Genomic DNA, 19,911 nt, shown 5'->3' with positions numbered 1-19,911 from the left:
TGACAAGCTGATTTTGAGTTTTCCTTTCTCCTTTATTTTAAAAAATTTGCATACCTGCCTAGTAAGAACAAGCACAGCTTTCTTTGATTTCAATTCTATCAGGAGACCAAGAAGATGTTCTTATGGATTGAATTGTGTCACCTCAAAATTCATATGTTGAAGCCCTAATCCCCAATATGACTGTATTTGGAGACAGGACCTTTAAAAAGATAATGAATGTTAAATGAGATTATAAGGGTGGGGCCCTAATCTAATTGGATGGGTGTCCTTATAAGAAGAAGAGACTACAGGGGTGTACACACACAGAGGAAAGGCCAAGTGGGAACATAGCAAGAAGATAGCAATCTGCATCCCAAGGAGAGAGGTCTCAGGAGAAACCATCCCTGCTAGCACCTTGATCTGCTACTTCCAGCCTCCAGAGCTGTGAGAAATAAATTTATGTTGCTTAAGCCACACAGGCTTAAGTATTTTGTTATGGTGCCACTAGTAGACAAATACAGATGCCAAATACTCAATACAACTTTCCCTACAAGATGATGCCTGAAACCTCACCTTACTGACTCCTCTTTTCATTAAAGACAATGGCTGGTTGCTGTGGCTGAAGCCTGTAATCCCAGCACTTTGGAAGGCCAAGGCAGATAATTTGAGGTCAAGAGTTTGAGACCAGCCTGGCCAACATGGTGAAATCCCACCTCTACTAAAAACACAAAAAATTAGCCAAGCATGGTGGCCCACACCTGCAATCCCAGCTACTTGGGAGGCTGAGGCAGGAGAATTGCTTGAACCCGAGAGGCAGAGGTTGCAGTGAGCTGAGGTCATACCACTGCCCTCCAGCCAGGGCCACAGAGTGAGACTCCGTACCCCACTCCCCAAAAAAAGACAAAAAACTGCTTCAACAAATGGTGTTTGGAAAACTGTTAGGTCCACATGCAATAAAGTTGGACCCTTACCTAACATCATATACAAAAGTTAACTCAAATTGGATTAAAGACTTAAAACTATAAAACTCTTGGAAGAAAACATAGGTCAAAACCTTTATGACACTGGATTCGGCAGTGATTTTTTGAATATGAAAGCAAAGGCTCAGGCAAACAAAAAACTAGATTCATGAAAAATTTTAAAATTTTGTGTATGAAAAGGCACTATGAACAGAGTAAAAATGCATCCTAGAGAATGAGAGAAAATATTTGCAAATGATATGTCTAATAAGATATTGATATCCAGAATATATAGAAAACTAAAACTTAACAAAAACAAACAACCCAACTCAAAAATGGGCAAACGACTTGACAGACATTTTTCGAAAGAGATATACAAAGAGCCAATAAGCACATAAGAAGATTCAACCTCATTAATGATTAGAGAAATGCAAATAAAAGCTACAATGAGATATCACCTCATATTCATTAAGATGGCTATTATCAAAAAAAAAGAAAATAATAGGTGTTGGCAAGGATGTAGAAAAACTGGAACCCTTATGCAATGTTGTTAAAAGCAAAAAATGGTATTGCAGCTGTGGGAAATAGTATGGTGATTCCTTAAAATAATTAAAAATAGAATTACCATATGATGCAGCAATTTCAATTCTGGGTATATGCTCAAAAAATTGAAATCAGGTTCTCAAATAGATATTTGTATACTCATGTTCATAGCAGCATTAGTAGTAGAATGGTGCTTGCAAGGGGCTGGAGGGAAGGGAGAATGGGGAGTTATTATCTAATGGATACAGAGTTTCAGTTTGTTAAGATGAAAAGAGTTCTGGAGATGGAAGATGGTGATGGTTGCACAACATTATGAATGTATTTAATACCAACGAACACTTAAAATAGTTAAGATGGTAACTTTTATATGTATTTTACCACAATAAACCAATAATAAGTTTTTCATAAAAGGCAAAAAACCGAGGCCCAAGTTCATGACATTTGGAGAACTAAAAACTAAATAGAAACAGTCTTATTAGCCCAAGTGCTGAAACCAGCTACTTCCTCCATGGACTTTCCCACTCTGGACATCAAGGTAACCACAAGATTTGGAGAGTAAAAGACATCCCAGAAAGAAAACAGCCATTAAAGAAGTGTCCAAATTTTGTATATAAACTCTGCCCAAATCTCTGGCTAACTTTTATACCATGTTTGTACAGGACAAATGTCAGCCAGACCAGATAAGATAAAATAACAAACTGAAATTAAAGCTATCATTCTCCACAGGAAGGCCAACCTTTTAGTTTGAGCTGAGTCAAAATAAACACTTGATAAAACAAAAGAAATCAACATCTTCCAAATAAATGACAAGACTGATACTACAAAAAATGGCAGAGTAGGGAACTCTAAAACTCAGTCCTTCCGTTAAAGTAACAATTAAGCTGACAAAAAACGTTAGAATCAACTTTTTCAGAACTCTGGAATCTAATAAAAAACTTACAACAATGAAAGGAACACTTAATCAGAAAGAAGTTGCTATACTTTGATAAAAGTGTCGTAGCATTTTAACCCATCTACCATCTCCCACTTCCCCAGTCAGGCAGTGGACATGAAAATGGTGGCCCACATTCCTAGTGCAGCTTGCAAGGGCCAGAGGGATCAATATGGACCTTGTTCTCAAAAACTTCGGTTGTATGTTTTTACCTGTCTGGTGGCTCCCTGAGAAATCCACTCAGGAGCTTGCCCTCTTTCCTTTTTTCTTTTCTTTACTTTTCTTCTTTTCTTTTCTTTTTCTCACATGCTCAGGAGCTTTCTCAGGCTGAACTTTGGTGGGAAATAAAATTGTGCAGTTGCTTCGAAAAATTGTTTTGCAGCTCCTCAGAAAGTAAACATAAATTTACCATGTGACTCAGCAGTTGCACCCCTAAGTATGTATCAAAAAAAGTAAAAATAGACATTCAAACAAAAACTTCTACATGAATGTTTCTAGCAGCACTACTTACAGTAGCCAAAGGGTAGAAACAAATCAAATGTCCATTAGCTGATGAATGGATAAAGAAAACGTGGTATTCCCATGTCATGGAATATTATTCAGCCATAAAAAAGGAATAAGGTACTCATATACGTCGCAACATGCATGAACCTTGAAAACATCAAGCTAAATGAAAGAAAGTAGACACAAAAAGCCACATATTGAATTATTATATATATATGAAATATCCAGAGTGGGCAAGTCTATGAAGAAGGAATGAAGATTAGTGGCTGCCAGGGGATGGGGATAGAGAAAGAATGGGGACAGAGTGATGAACTGGTACAGCTTTCCATTTAAGGTAATGAAAATGTTCTAGAATTAGATAGTGATATAATTAAACAACATTGCAAATGTACTAAACACCAATGAATTGTACCTTAAAACAGTTAAAATGGTGAATTCCATGTTTTGCAAATTTTACCACAATTTTAAAAATAACAAAATCCAGAGTATCAACAATGTATTTTTCACAATGTCCAGGATACAATCCAAAATTACTTAACGTATGAAGAAACAGAAAAAACACAACTTAAGAGAAGAAACAGTAAGTAAGTGTGACCTCAGGATGACCCAGGTGTTAGACATAGCAGACAATGGTTTTAAAGTATTTATAAAATTATGCTCAAGGACGTAAAGGAAATACGTTTACAATTAATAAAAATATGAAAAATCTCAGTAAAAAAAATAAAAGTCATACCAAAAAGAATAGAACGATTGAGCTAAAAGTACAATATCCAGAGAGATATCTTATGTTCATAAATAGAAAGACTCAATATTGCTAAGCTGTGAATTCTTCCAAATTTGATGTATAAATCCAATGCAATCTCAATCAAAATACCGGCAAGATTTTATTTGTTTGTTTGGAGTCAGGGTCTCGCTCTGACACTTGGAATGGAGTGCAGTGGTGTGATCATGACTCACTGCAGCCTTGAACTCCTGGCCTCAAGCAATCCTCCCACCTCAGCCTCCCAGGTTGTTGGGACTATAGGCACACGCCACCATGCCAAGCAATTTTTATGTTCTGTAGAAATGAAGTCTCACTATGTTGTCTAGGCTGGTCTCAAACTCGTGGCCACAAGTGATCCTCCCACCTCAACCTCCCTAGTTGTTGGGATTATAGGAATGAGCCACAGCACCCTATTTACCAGCAAATTATTTTGTGGCTATTGACAAACTGATTCTAAAGTCCGTATGGAAATGGTATTGGTGAAAGAATAGAGCAATGGAACAGATTAGAGAGCTTATATGAGGTAACTAAGATAATCAAATTTATAGAGCAGAAACTAGAATAGTAGTTACCACTAGAGCTAGGGGAAGAGGAGAATGGGGAGGTACTGTTTAATGGGTACAGAGTATAAAAATGCAAAGGACCTGGAATAACCAAAGTAATTTCAAAAACAAATAAATAAAACAAAACTGGAGGACTCACACTACCTGACTTGAAGACTTATTATAAAGCTACAGTAATCAAGACATATTGTATTTGTATAAGGATTTATAAATTCGTCAATGGAACAGAATAGAGCACAAAGATATACTTTCAGACATACATTCATTTGATTTTCAGCAATGATTTTTACTAAACTGACAGGACTATTCAATATTGTAGCTCAGGCTTGAACACAGTGGAAAAAAAGACCAAAAAAGTAAGGACTGTGCATGATCAAAGAAGCTTATCTGCCTGCCATCTTCTAAGGTTGCAGGCCTAGATGACAGTGGTAAAATCTCATTTTTCTGAAACCTTAAGCAATCAGTTAATCAAATTCAGTATGTTTTCCAGACAGCTAAGTTTATCTCGCCTAAGCAACAAAATTTTAAACTATTAATATTAACTATTTTAGGTAGAAATCTTAACATGATGTATTCTTTGTTTACCTGCCTTCTTAAACAGAAAATAATTAAACTTTTTCTTTAATGACTTAAATTTTTCATTACTAATATCAATTATGATAGTTCCCAACCTCACTGATCTTCAGAATCTCCTGAAGAGTGTTTTTTAAAAGCACAGGTTTTTGTACCTCACCACTAGAACAGTCTTCTGATGCAGAAAATGTGGAGTGGGGCTTAGGAATGTGTGTGTTTATCTCCCCAGGTGATGCTGATGATCAGCCCGTTGGGGAAACACAGTGGTGTGCAGTGGTGAAACTCCCAGAGGCTTCTGAGCAATGTAGAACTGTAACTCCTCTGCATGTTAGCTTCAGTTCTTGTGCCTGAATTTAAGGGGTCTTTTGTTTTACTTCTTTGCTGCCAGTTCACCAGTTGTGTGTCATCATTTTTCCCAGTATGTCTGCCTGCAGTAATGACTCTCCTATCTCCAATATATTGTTTTTATTTTTATTTATTTTTATTTTTTGAGACAGAGTCTCACTCCATCACCCAGGCTGGAATGCAGTGGCACGATCTTGGTTCACTGTAATCTCCACCTCCGGAATTCAAGTGATTCTCCTGCCTCAGCCTCCCAAGTAGCTGAGATTTCAGGTACCCAATGCACCCAGCTAATTTTTGTATTTTTAGTAGAGACAGAGTTTTGCCATGTTTGCCAGGCTGGTCTCGAACTCCTGACCTCAGGTGATCCACCCGCCTCAGGCCTCCCAACGTGCTGGGATTACAGGCATGAGCCACCACACCTGACCAAGACGTTGCTTTTACATTCTATGAATTTACAAGATAAACAAAATTACTGCAATTATGTATAAATTAAGAATAAATGGAACACATTTGGCTCCAAAGTCACCAAAACAAACTACTGCAAAACAAACAGAATTCTGGAGAGGCAGCATCTATGACTGAAGGTAGAAGTAAGAATAAGACTAAACTCAGAGATATTCACGAAATTGATTAAAGATCTACATGCCACCACCACTGCCACCATTTCGTCAACAAAATGATTCTAAAGAAATTGAACAACTTATCAGAGAAGGTCAAGGCTGTTAGTGTGAGTAACAGTAACCCATGGTGACTGTATTATTATGTTTCCATACTGCTATAAAGAATACCACCCAAGACTGGTGATAGTATAAACAAAGGAGGTTTATTTGACTCACAGTTCCACATGGCTGGGAAGCCTCAGAAACTTACAAACATGACGGAAGGGGAAGCAGCCACCTTCTTCACAAGGCAGCAGGAAAGACAGAGAGAGCAAAGGGGGAAGAGCCCCTTATAAAACCATCAGGTCTCGTGGAACTCACTCACTATCACAAGAACAGCATGGGGGAACCGCCCCCATGATCCAGTCACCTCCCACCAGCTCTCTCCCTTGACACATAGGGAGCACAATTGGAGATGAGATTTGGGTGAGGCCACAAAGCCAAATCATATAGTGATGTTTTCTCAATCCTGGCATTTGGGGTCCTCCAGCACAGTGGCTGGCCCCTCACACAGAGTTCCCAGTCAGCCTTCATTTTCCTTTCTTTTCAATCATGAATGAGCAGCAAAAATTACCAGATATTTGAGAAAAACCTGCTGCATGAAAGAGAAAAATCACAAGAAGCACAGAAACAAAGTTTTCCTGGAGGAAAGAGAGAGTACGTGAAGAGACAAAGAAAGCAATTTGAAAGGTATGCCTTGATTAAAAGAGGACTTGCTAAGCCCAATATTTCAAATTTCTCTTTTGTTTGATACACTGGGATTTTGACACCTTGAAGTAATATACCACGATAAGAATCAGATAAAGCTATGCTATTCTTACATTCTCATATAACAATTAGGGCCTATAGACACTTAGGAAAGTTGTCATCTATCCTCAAGGGTACGTGTATTCTAAAGATTGCTATTATATTCAACTCCAAACTCAGCATTAGATGATCTAGATGAAATAGTTAATTTGTTATATAAGAAAAATTACCAAAAGTGACTCAAGAAGAAGTAAATAAACTGAATAGAATAAATTAAAGTGATGATCAAAGATCTGCATTCCCAGTTTTTCCCAAGTAAAAAATAAAAGAAAAAGGTCCAGGGAGCTTTTCTTGTTAATTCTATAAAATCTTTAAGGAACAAGTAATTCTTAAGTTATTTAAATTGTCACAGAATCCATGAAATTACAAAAAAAAACTAAGTTAAAATTATATATGAGCAAATTTGAATTCACAAGTCTATTAAAAGAATAATATGTCATATTTAAGTAGACATTAACCCAGGAACACAGGGATGGTTCAAAATTAGGAACATTCTTCTTATAATTCTCTAGATGAACAGATTAGAAGAGATAAAAAACAAGCATAAAAACCATTTGAAGAAATTTGAAAATCATGCAAACACTAATTATAAGAATGCAGGCATGGCTATAATAATGCCAAAGTAGGCTTTAGAACGATGAATATTATCAGAAATAGAAACATTTCCTAAGTGCAGCAATTTATCATGAAACATAATGATCTTAAATGTGTGGATTCTTAGTAGCAGAGCTCAAAATACATGAAGCAAAATCTGGATACACTGAAAAAAAGAAATAGAAAAAAATCTAAAGTAATAGTTGTAGATTTAACACTCTTCTCTCATGATTCATAGAAAAAGCAGACAAAAAAATCATTAAGGATATAGAACACTTGAAAAACACTATCCACCAACCTTACCTACAGAACACTGGGCTCAATGATATTCACATTTTTGCAAAGTACACATAAAACCTTCATCAAGATAGACAATATTCTGGAACATAAAATAAGTTATAATATAAAGAATTCACATCATACAGTGCATGTTCCCTGTGTATAAGAAAATTGAATTAGAAATAAGTAACAAAAAGAAATCTGAAAATCCTCAAATATTTGGAAAATCAGGCAACACACTTCTAAATAACCCATGGGTCAAAAAAGAAATTACACAGTAAATAAGATTTCAAAATTATTAGGAACTAAATTATAATAAACACACAATATATCAAAACTTGTGAAATACAGTTAAAGCAGACTTAGAGAAAAACTTACAGCTTCAAATAATAAAAAAAGATATAAAATTAATGATTGTTTCCAACTTAAGAAGCTATAAAAAAGAGCAAAGAAAACATAAAAACAGTACACAAAAAAGTAGAATAAAATAAATATTATAAATAAAAAGAGAAACCAATAAAACAGAAAACAAACAGTAGTGAAAAATTAGTGAAAACAAAGCTGCATTAAAAAAACATGAAATCCATTAAAATGAGAAAGAAAGAGAAAGAATGCAAATTGACAAAATCAGGAATGAAAGAGTACAAATCCAAAGAGTTACCTCAGATATTAAAAAGATAATGAAGGGATATTATGAACAACACAAGGGGAAAAAAATGTGACAATTTAGATGAATTGGACAAGGTCTTTGAAAAACACATATTAATCAAGATCAACACATGATAACACAGAAAATATGAATAGCTCATATAAAATATTATTTATGGAATAAATTGAATGTATCATAAAAAATGTATTCCCTTCAAGCCCAGATGGCTTTACCGGTTAATTCTATCACATTTGAAAGACATAATGCCATTCTTACAAAAATTATTTCAGGAAATAGGAAGAAAAACTCCCCAACTGGTTTTATGAGGTCAGCATTGCACTGATACCAAAAACAGATGAAAACATTACAAATAAAGAAAACTCTATCTAATATAAATAGAATCCTTCATGAATATAGACACAAAAATTCTGTAAAATACATTAGCCAATTGATTACAGATGGAATAGCCCTGTGGTCTGACAGTGATTGGTATTCTCCCATGGAGTAAATTATTTGGAGTAGAAGAGCTGTTCCTAAAGGGCAGTATACTTCTCCATTAATTTTTAGAGCTTTATCTGAGCAGTTTTCAATCTATAGGTTTTCCACCCATTTTGTTTAATTTATCCCTCAAGTTTTTGTGGATTTTTTATATACTGAAAATAGTCAAAAATTAAAATTTTTTAAAAGACTCCTTACTACTTACCATGTCAGCAAACAATGACAGAGCAAGGACCTCTGAAATTCTGCCCCTCTATTATAAAATGGAAAAAAAAAACTGGAAGAAAATGTAAGACTAAACTTTTTCAAAATTCTAGAAATTAACCAAAGGCTTGCAACAACCCAGGGAGCATTTAGTTAAGAAAAGCAGCTACATCTTGACAAAAACAGTGAGATTTTAATTTATATTAGTCTCATTTCCAACTTCCCAGCTCTTTAGCAGCCATAAAAAGACAAAGAGGAAGAAAAATAGGCTTGGAGCTAATTCAAAGTTACATTTTTTAACAGAAGTTATTGTTTGATCTGTCTCACTATTTTCTGGAAAACCTTATTCAAAAGGCTTGTCTTTATCAACATGCAAGAGGGAAGTGACTCATCACATACAGGGGATACTCACTAGCATTAACTGTTAATTTCTTATCCAAAACCTTGGAGGCCAGAAGGCAGTGGGATGTCATATTCTAAGCACTGAAAGAACCAGGCATGGTGGCTCATGCCTGTAATTCCAGCACTTTGGCAGGCCAAGGCAGGATGATCACCTGAGCCCAAGAGTTTGAGACCAGCCTGGGCAACATAGGGAGACCTCATCTCTACAAAAAAAAAAAAATTCAGTTAGCCAGTTTTGGTGGTGATGTGTTCCTGTAATCCCAGCTACTTAGAAAGCTGAGGCAAGAGGATCACTTGAGCCTGGGAGATAGGCTGCACTGAGCTATGATCTCACCACTGCATTCCAGCCTGGGTGACAGAGTGAGACCCCATCTCAAAAACAAAAACAATACAAACAACAACAAAAAAAAACCAATGTGCTGGAAGAAATTTTTAAAAATTATTTATGTGAGGTAATGGATATGTTAAATAGCTTGAGTGTGGTAATAATTTCACAATGTATACATATATCAAACATCATGTGTACACCTTAAATATATACAATTTTTATTAGTCAATCACACCTCAATAAAGCTGAAAAAAAAATAAGAAAGAAACTTTAAAGCAATAATTTTACATATGGCCAGGCACAGTGGCTCATGCCTGTAATCCTAGCACTTTGGGATGCCGAGGTGGATGAATCACTTGAGTCCAGAAGTTCGACACCAGCCTGGGCAACATGGAAAAACCCTGTCTCTACAAAAAAAAAAAAATACAAAAAATTAACTGGGCATGATAATCCCAGCTATTCAAGAGGCCGAGGTGGGAGGATCACCTGAGTCTGGCAGGTTGAGGCTGCAGTGAGCCACGATCATACCACTGCATTCCAGCCTGGGCAACAGAATGTGACTCTTTCTCAAAAAAAAAAAAAAAGGAATTTTATATCCAGCAAAACTACCCTTCAAAGACTAAGGAGATATTAAGATATTAGGACATTCTCAGATAGTAAAAACTTTAGACTATTATCCTCTGACTACCTCTATGAAAGATACTAACATACATTTAAAAGATACTAAAATACATTGAAATTAGATAGAAAAAAGGCAGTTATAAACAAAAAATATATTTATACTGTGTCTTATATTTACCTATATAGTTATAGATAAATAACTTTATTTAACTTTTTCAGAAAAGAACAGCACCAATAAAGGTAACTACATAGGTAAATATGAGACAGTATAAATGTATTTTTTGTTTATAACTGCCTTTTTTCTATCTAATTTAAAAGACAATTGCATAATGCAATAATTATAAATCTAACCTGGCAGGCATACAATGTATGAAAATGTAATTTGCAACAATAATAGTATAGGGGGTGGGAGGAGCAGACCTATATAGAAGCAAAGCTTGTGTATACTATTGAAATTAAGTTGGTATTAATCAAATTAGATTAATATATATTAAGATGTTAATGGTAATCCCCTGAGCAACCATTAAGAAAATAACTTTAAAATATATAGCAAAAGAAATGATTAAAGAATTAAAATGGTATACTAAAAATATATATATTTAACACAAAGCGAGGCAATAATGGAGAAATTGAGGAACAAAAAAGACATGATCTATAAAAAACAAATAGCAAGATGGCAGATGTGAATCCTATCTTATTGGTTATTACATTAAATGTAAACAGATTAAAGTTTTCAATTAAGAGGTAGAGATTGGTAAATAAGCACAATTGAACGATATACTATATACAATAGACGCATTTCAGAGTCAAAGACACAAATAGGTTGAAAGTAGAGGAATAAAAATAGATATACCACACAAATGATAATGAAAAGAGAACTGGAGCAGCAATCCTAATATCAGACGAAAAAGAATTTAAGACAAAAATTGTTACCAAAGACGAAGAATAATGTTTCATAATGATAAAAAGGTCAATCAACAAAAAGATATAACAATTATAAATGCCTATGCATCTAACAACAAAGCCACAAAATACATGAAGAAAAAAACTAACAGAACTGAACAGAGAAATATGCAATTCAACAATAATAGTTGGAAATTTTAATACTGATATTTTCAATAATTTTATTTCAATAATAGATAGACAGAATATCAGTAAGGAAACAGAAGTCTTGAACAATGCTATAAACCAACTAGACCTAACAGATATCTACAGAACATTTCACTTAATAACAGAAAAATATATAATACATTCTTGTCAAGTGCACAAGAAACATTCCCCAGGAAAGGTCACAGGTTAGGCCATAAAACAAGTCTCATTAATTTAAGGGATTAAAAGCATACTAAGTATGTTCTCTGATGACAATGGAATGAAACTAGAAATCCATAGCACAAGGAAATTGGGGTCACAAATATGTGAAACATGTGTGAAACACAGTTCAAAATAATCATTGGGTCAAAGGAAATCTCAGAAAGGAAATTAGGAAATTCTTTAAGTTAACTGAAGACAATATATCAAAATACAATATATCAAAAGTGTGGAATTCAGTGAAACAGGACTCAGGTAAACTTGTATCTGTAAATGCATACATTTAAAAAGATCTGGCCAGGCATGGTGGCTCATGCCTGTAATCCCAGCACTTTGGGAGGCAGAAGCGGGCAGACCACTTGAGCCAGGAGTTGAAGATCAGCCTGAGCAACATAGTGAGACTCCATCTCTACAAAAAAAAAATTTTTTAATTAGCTGCGTGTGGTGGCATGCACCTGTGGGTCCCAGCTACTCTAGAGGCTAAGGCAGGAGGATCACTTGAGCCTGAAAGTTTGAGGCTGCAGTGAGCCATAATCATGCCACTGCACTCCAGCCTGAGTGACAGAGCGAGATCCTGTCTCAAAATGAAGGGAAGGGAAGGGGAAGGCAAAGGAAAGGAGAAAGAAAGGAAAAAGGTAACCCATAGAATGGAAGAAAATATTTGCAAATCATGCATCTGATAAAGATTTAGTATCCAGAATAAAGAACTCTTACAACTCAATAATAAAAATGATGGCCCAATTTTTAAATAGGAATCTAAACAGACAATTTTACAAAGAAGATATACAAATGGTCAATAAGCAGATAAAAGATGAAAACAATGCTCAACATTATTAGTCAGCAAGAAAATGCAAATAGAAACCAAAACAGGACATCGCTTTGCACTTCATAGGATGAATACAATGAAAAAAACTTGGAAAATAACAAGTGTTGGTGAGGATGCAGAGAAATTAGAACCATACATAGCTGGTAGGAATATAAAATGGTGCAGCCACTGTGGAAAACAGTTTGATAGCTGCTTAAAAATTAAACATAGAATTACCAAGTGATCCCGCAATTCCTCTCCTAGGTATATGTCCAAAATAATTGAAAAAATATGTTTATACAAAAATTGTACAGAAATGTTCATAGCAGAGTTATTTCATAATACTCAAAAAGTAGAAACTCAAATTCCACCAGCTGATGAATAGATATCCAAAATCTGGTGCAGCCATACAATAAATTTTTATTCAACCATAAAAAGGAATGAAGAACTAATACATACTACTATGACATGAATGATACCGGAAAACATTATACTTAGTGAAAGAAGCCTGACACTAATGGCCACATATGTATGATTGTATGATTTCATTCATATAAATACAGAATAGACAAATCTATAAAGATGAAAAGTAGATTCGTGCTTACCAGGGGATCGGGGAAGGGGATAATAGAGAGTGACTGCAAATGGGTACAAGGTTTCTTTGGGGGATAACAAATATGTCTTGGAATTAGATAGTGGAGATAGTTGCCCAACTTTGTGAGTATATTTAAAACCATTGAACTGTACCTTTTTAAATGGCTAATTTTATGGCATATAAATTATATCTCAATATTTTAAGTTTTAAAAATGCCATTTACAATAGCATAAGGAATGACTTTAAGGAAATGATGCTCTTTTGATGAATTTATTTTTAGAAAGGATATAGTCTTACTGATTCAATAAAATTCTGTGCAAAGAGAAAATGAGAAATTATTCAAATCTGATATCCTTGTGGTCCATTTTTTAAACAGATGTCCTCCATAACTTGTTATAATTTATTTTTATATTCTACTGCATTTCCCTAAAATGTGAAGGAGAGGAGGATTTGAGTTAACTTTTTTTCTTACTAAGGTATCAGTTAGTGATAGATTATTTATAAATAAACACTTCTCTAATTATAAACCAAGTAAATTCATGGCCATCCTTAAGCTATCCAAAGTAATTCAAAATTATATACTGAAGATAACCTATATGTCACCAGCCTGACCAGCCTCTGCATATTATCAGAGATTATTCTTATCCAAGTTATTATGATGTGAGCCCCACTGGCCTACTAGCTGGAAGTTGAAAGTATATTCTTTTGCTTCTGCCACTCCCAGTATAATTTCTGGGAGTTTCCTGGTGAGTTGCCACAGATATGATCAGGAATAATTTCCTCCATATGTTCTACCTGCCCCTTCTCTCATCATTGTGGTACTGCCTCTTCTGGATTGCTCCTTTGGAGACACCGCTCTGCTGAGGATTATTTCACTGGAGACTCTGCTGATGTCTCCACTTTAGCCTTAAAGAGGAAATAATGTTTCCCTCAATTCCACAGTGTAGAGTAACACTTTTAAAAGACTATGGAAGACTTGAGGAAAAGAAACTCCAACACAGAATGTAACTTTCCCTAGAATTGCTCTTAGAAATAATAAGAGAATCTATGTTCTGGAAGTAGTATTATAGTGAAAACATTTACAGTAAGTTGATGTTTACAACATATAAGCAGGTGAAATCTGTGTATATGGCATGTTTATAAGTTGTATTAGCTTAGCTCTTGTGAACAATGTGGAAAAGTAAGCCATGAGAAGAGCGATTTAACCAGCTTTAAAAGACCTAAGATGTGCTTTTTAAGTGCAGTGTGGATCAAAGGAAACTCACTAAGACAGGACTTCAGCAGGCTTTTGTGTACAGACAAGTCAGCATAAATAAAGAACGACAAGGCAGCAGCAAGAGCTTCAAATCCAGAGAAGTGAAGGCATAACACACATTGATGATAGTGAGCAACTTTCCAAAAGCTAGTTAAATCTGCTTATTACAACTGAAATATCGAAGAAAGTCTAGCAGGAAGGAGTTGTTCTGTTTCTGGAACATCAATGAGAGATAGTTGCCACAGTCGCTAGGTCTAGCATTTAGACCTGCAAGGAAGGGCAATAAGCATTAGGCAAGGCTTGAATTTGAATTTTTTCACTAATTAAAGAGTACTTGTTTGTAAAGCAAGGTAAGAGTAATCTTTTTGATTTGCAGGTTGAATGAGAACCCTACTTGTCTAAATGAGGAACGTCTTTCCTACTATCTAAAATACAAAGATTTCTGGCTGGGTAAGGTTTGTAGTTGACAGTAAACCTGATGACACCATTTGTTTCCCTACAAGTCTATATTACATATTTCACAACTTTGTCCCCCTCTAGTAGGCACACTGGTAAAAATCTTCAGCTGAAAACTACCTTGGGTACCATGTCCAACACATTTTAAACCCTAGTTTTAAAAATTCCCCTGCAGTAGCCATAAGTATTCTTCTTGAGTCAGTTGTGACCCCTGGTGTATACAATTCATTATTAGTGTCTTCAGGGTAAACTCAATTTTTGGTAAGAGAAAGTCGTTTCAGCTTTGGTGAAAACTGTTTTTGTAATAAGCGTGACACACAACAGACTCAGTAAACTGCCAATCCTCAAATTAAGAAAAACATCTCCAAAAGAACGTTAAAAGTTATCAGGGCCAGGCACTGTGGCTCACGCCTGTAATCCCAGCACTTTAGGGGGCCACGGCAGATGGATCCCGAGTCCAGGAGTTTGAGACCAGTCTGGGCAACATAGCAAGACCCTGTCTACAAAAAATATAAAAATTAGCCGGGCTTGGTGGTACACATCTGCAGTCCCAGCTACTTGGGAAGCTGAGGTGGGAGGATCCCTTGATCCCAGGAGGTCGAGGCTGCAGTGAGCTGACTGCCCCATTGTATTCCAGCCTAGGTGACAGACCCCATCTCAAAAAAGAAAAGTTATCAGATGTCACAGATAAAAGTTGGTCTTCAAGTGGCCTCATAAGTTCTCTTGCATATAAATTCAGGGAATTCATTGGACCAATAGGTTACATTTTGGTTCCTTTTTTGTTTTGGTTCATCTGTTAACCAGAAGCAGTTGGGGGCCTAATTAGTGCTCCTTTGTAAGAAGACGTTTTCCCAAAGAATACTGAATTATCTGTTCAAACTGGTTGTTGATGGTTAATAACGGCTGTTTTTGCTGCCCCAAAAGGGCTTAACACTTCAGGTGGTTAGTTTACTTAAAAAAAAAAAAAAAAAAAAGCCTTTGGAGACAAATACAGAAAATGCAAACTAGTTTCTAAATTATCAATTTCCTACATGAAGAGCAGTCAGTTTGCCAGCATTCTCAGAAAATAACTGGTTGGCTCTGTATCTAAATCAGAACCCAATTTCTATACATGTGTTGAGTAAGGTAACAGCCTTTGATGAATTTCCTTCACAACATGGTTTTAGTGAAGCAAATTTCCTAAACCATGAAACATTTTTATATTTTAACAGCATTGTTCTTTCTAGTTCATTTCTTTATGAAATAACATTGCTTTCCATTGTTGTTTCTGAAAAATACAGTATTCTCATAAGTTGTAGCAGCAGTAAAAAAAAAATTGTTATATAAGTGGTTGAGGCAGATTTAACTGATTTTGTTAAACCAATTTGTAGGTTACTGCTTCCAATATTACATTTCTAAAAAGCTGAATTTATACTCATGTTCTAAAGGAGAATATGTGGCAATAAAGTATATTTGTTAAGTAACTAAATAATTGAAATAGGCTTGGTTTTAAGAGTTCTAGTATATAATAGTCACAATTTGAAACCTAAACGATGACAGTATCTCTTGGAATTCCAGTAATTGATGTCACAAAATAGTGAATAAGCATGCCAGTGTGCAAGGATAATGTAAGGATTGTTAGCCTATCTAAATATTCAAAATTACTTTAAAACTTCAATATGGTTTCTGATTTTTAAGAATTCAGAAGTGTTCTGTAATGGATTCAGATGTTCCATTTGTAATATAATGAAATGTTTACAGAAAGATAACTTTTTCATTAAAATATTCTTAGAAAAAAAAGAAATAATAAGGGAAAATCTGACTTTGAATCCATGCATGCCTCCTACCAGGGCTCAGTGAAGAAAAAGCCTCTCCACTCACACAAGTGGAATCTCCATGTAAGCCCATGTTCCTGAGTTTATGTCCAATACCCCTTTAGTTTTTTTTGGTTTTTTTTTTAAAGGAGAAAATTCTCCCTTCTCCAGTTCAAGTAGGTAAATATTTCCTTCAGAAACACCCAGCTTACTCCACCATACCATTTTCGTAGTCACTTACTTTGTTAGTTAATAATTCAGCCAAGAACCGATGAGGATCTAAACTAAGGCAGTAGCAGCAAGAATGGCAAAAAGAGAAGATAATTGAAAGCTACAATTAGCAAAGGGAAGTGACTCGTTAAAATGGGGATTGAGATAAAAGATAATAAGATAGAGCAGGCCAGGAGCTAAGAATAATATAGTCTGTTTCAACCAGAGAGTTTGGGTATTAAGAAATTTTGGCCATAAAGTCAAAATAGGGATGAAGTAAAAGCATCATATGTTCAAATAAGCCATGGCAGTTGGGAACATAGTTCTTACTGAATCACCCACTCATAGACGTGTCCTGCTGGCAGGGCTGTACAGTAGGACCTCTTAGAAAAAATGACAACTGGCCAGGCACGGTGGCTCACGCCTGTAATCCCAGCAATTTGGGAGGCCAAGGCAGGCAGATCACGAGATCAGGAGTTCTAGACAAGCCTGGCCAATATGGTGAAACCGCATCTCCACTAAAATACAAAAATTAGCTGGGCGTGGTGGCACACGCCTGTAGTCCCAGCTACTTGGGAGGATGAGACAGAAGAATTGCTTGAACCTGGGAGGTGGGGATTGCAGTGAGCCAAGATCACGCCACTGCACTCCAGCCTGGCAACAGAGTGAGACTCTGTCTCAAAAAAAAAAAAAAGAAAAAAGAAAAAATGGCAACTAACCTACATAAACCAAGGTGTGGACTGTGGAATTAAGTGGCTCCTAATGAAGAGTGTTTTCTAGTAACAGATATGTGGCTAAGTGATATATCAAGGAAATGAACCCAACTCAAAGTAAGGGCTACATGAAACTGCACAGTGCTACCCATTGGAACTTCAGGGAACTTAGCCAGGATGTCAGGGACCTAGTAAATATGTTCTTGCCAAACACTGGGCAATGCCCAGGGGAAATATGGATTCCCTGGGCCTGTGGTTAGTGAGGGTTTTCCTACCTGAGGCGATTGGGCATAGTGGGAGAATGGAGAGGAAATCTCAGGTGTTCTTAACCCAGTTTGTACCATACCACTGTCTCATGCTAAAAAGCCTATGGACTCCTTCTCAAAATAAAGTTTTATAAAGTACATAGGACCACCAAAAAACTCTAGATTATATAAAAATAAAGCTATAGAAATGATTTTTTAATTTGTGACATAGTAATAAGTATGCTTTTTTTTTTTTGGATTGATTGCTCTGTCGTCTAAGCTGGAGTGCAGTGGTATGATCATGGCTCACTGCAACCATGACCTCCCAGGCTCAAAAGATCCTCCTGCCTCAGCCTCCTTCATAGCCAAGACCACAGGCTTGCATCACCATGTCTAGCTAATTTAATTAAATAAATTAATAATAATTTATTAATTTTTGTAGGGATGGGGTCTCCCTATGTTGCCTAGGCTGGTCTTCAACTCCTGGGCTCAAGTGATCCTCTTGCCTCAGCCTCCCAAAATACTGGGATTACAGATGTGAGCCACTATGGCTGGCCATAAGTATGTTTTTGTTTTTGTTTTTTTGAGATGGAGTTTCACTCTTCTTGCCCAGGCTGGAGTGCAATGGCATGATCTCAGCTCACCACAACCTCCATCTCCCAGATTCAAGTGATTCTCCTGCCTCAGCCTCCCAAGTAGCTGGGATTACAAGTATGTGCCACCATGCCCAGCTAATTTTGTATTTTTATTAGAGACGGGGTATCTCCACGTGGGCCAGGCTGGTCTCAAACTCCCGACCTCAGGTGATCTGCCCACCTTGGCTCCCAAAGTGCTGGGATTACAGGCGTGAGCCAGTGTGCCCAGCCAAGTATGCTTTTTAATTGACATATTAAATAAGAAAAGCTACCTCAAAATATTCTATTTTGAAGTAGTGATAAATGTAAATGATATTTTAAGATATATAATAACATTAATAGACTATCAAAAGCATCTGAAATTTCTATTGATAACCAAGTTACAGATACCACAAATATTACTGGTCTCAAACTCCCGACCTCAAGTGACCCACCCGCCTCGGCCTCCCAAAGTGCTAGGATTACAGGCGTAAGCCACTGTGCCCGGCCCCTCATCTTTACCAGAAGGACAAGACAGGATTCTTGTTCATCTTTTATCTGTCTCTTCATCTTGCTCCATTCACACCAGGTAGAAAGGAGGCAATTTCGTGTAATAAAGAATACATTAACTTTACATGATGGGAGGTTTGTATGTCTGATAGGACTCCACTGCAAAGAATGTGAAGATCCAGAACAAACAAGTCCAGTTATGCTCATAAAAGCCACTGCAGTGGAATGAAGCCAGGAGCCTGGTAGTGGGGTGGGCAGAATGGGATAGAGGAAGAACTAGAGGGAAGCTGACTTCCTAGTGACCCAGGAAGTAAACTCCCCACTGACTGAAAAGTGACCTGAGAGTAAGAAAGAAATTTGCACAAATCTTTCAACTTCAAATTTATCCCTGATTGTCTCTGATAAATGCTTTCCAGTATTTGAGACTGAGCCCACATGTCTTTCTTTTTTTTTGAGACAGAGTCTCGCTGTCTTCCAGGCTGGGGTGCAGTGGCGCAATCTCGGCTCACTGCAAGCTCCGCCTCCTGGGTTCAGGCCATTCTCCTGCCTCAGCCTCCCAAGTAGCTGGGACTACAGGCACCCGCCACCACGCCCAGCTAATTTTTTGTAATTTTAGTAGAGGCGGGGTTTCACCGTGTTAGCCAGGATGGTCTGGATCTCCTGACCTCGTGATCCGCCTGCCTCAGCCTCCCAATGTGCTGGGATTACAGGCGTGAGCCACGGTGCCCAGCCCCCCACATGTCTTTCTAGCTATTGTGGTTAATTTATTATAAACTACATTCTAGTTTATTGAAAACAAATGATTCAGTTCTTTCTCTTTCTTTCTTTTTTTGAGACGGAGTCTCGCTCTGTCACCCAGGCTGGAGTGCAGTGCCGTGATCTCAGCTCACTGCAACATCTGCCTACCAGGTTCAAGTGATTCCCCTGCCTCAGCCTCCTGAGTAGCTGGGATTACAGGCATGTGCCACCACAACCTGGCTAATTTTTGTATTTTTAGTAGAGACGAGGTTTCACCATGTTGGCCAGGCTGGTCTTGAACTCCTGACCTCGGGTGACCTGCTCTCCTGCTGAGGCTGCTTCCAAAGTGCTGGGATTATAGGCGTGAGCCACCACGCCCAGCCAATTCAGTTCTTTATTCCGTGTTTGCCTTCATTGTCTTCACCTTCAATAAGTCCACCACCTATAAGCCCATCACTACTCTGCTAC

This window comes from Hylobates moloch, unplaced genomic scaffold (assembly GCF_009828535.3).
Source record: "Hylobates moloch isolate HMO894 unplaced genomic scaffold, HMol_V3 SCAFFOLD_13, whole genome shotgun sequence".
Taxonomy (NCBI): Eukaryota; Metazoa; Chordata; class Mammalia; order Primates; family Hylobatidae; genus Hylobates; species Hylobates moloch.
The sequence above is the reverse complement of the archived record's forward strand: the minus strand, read 5'-3'. Positions refer to the sequence as shown.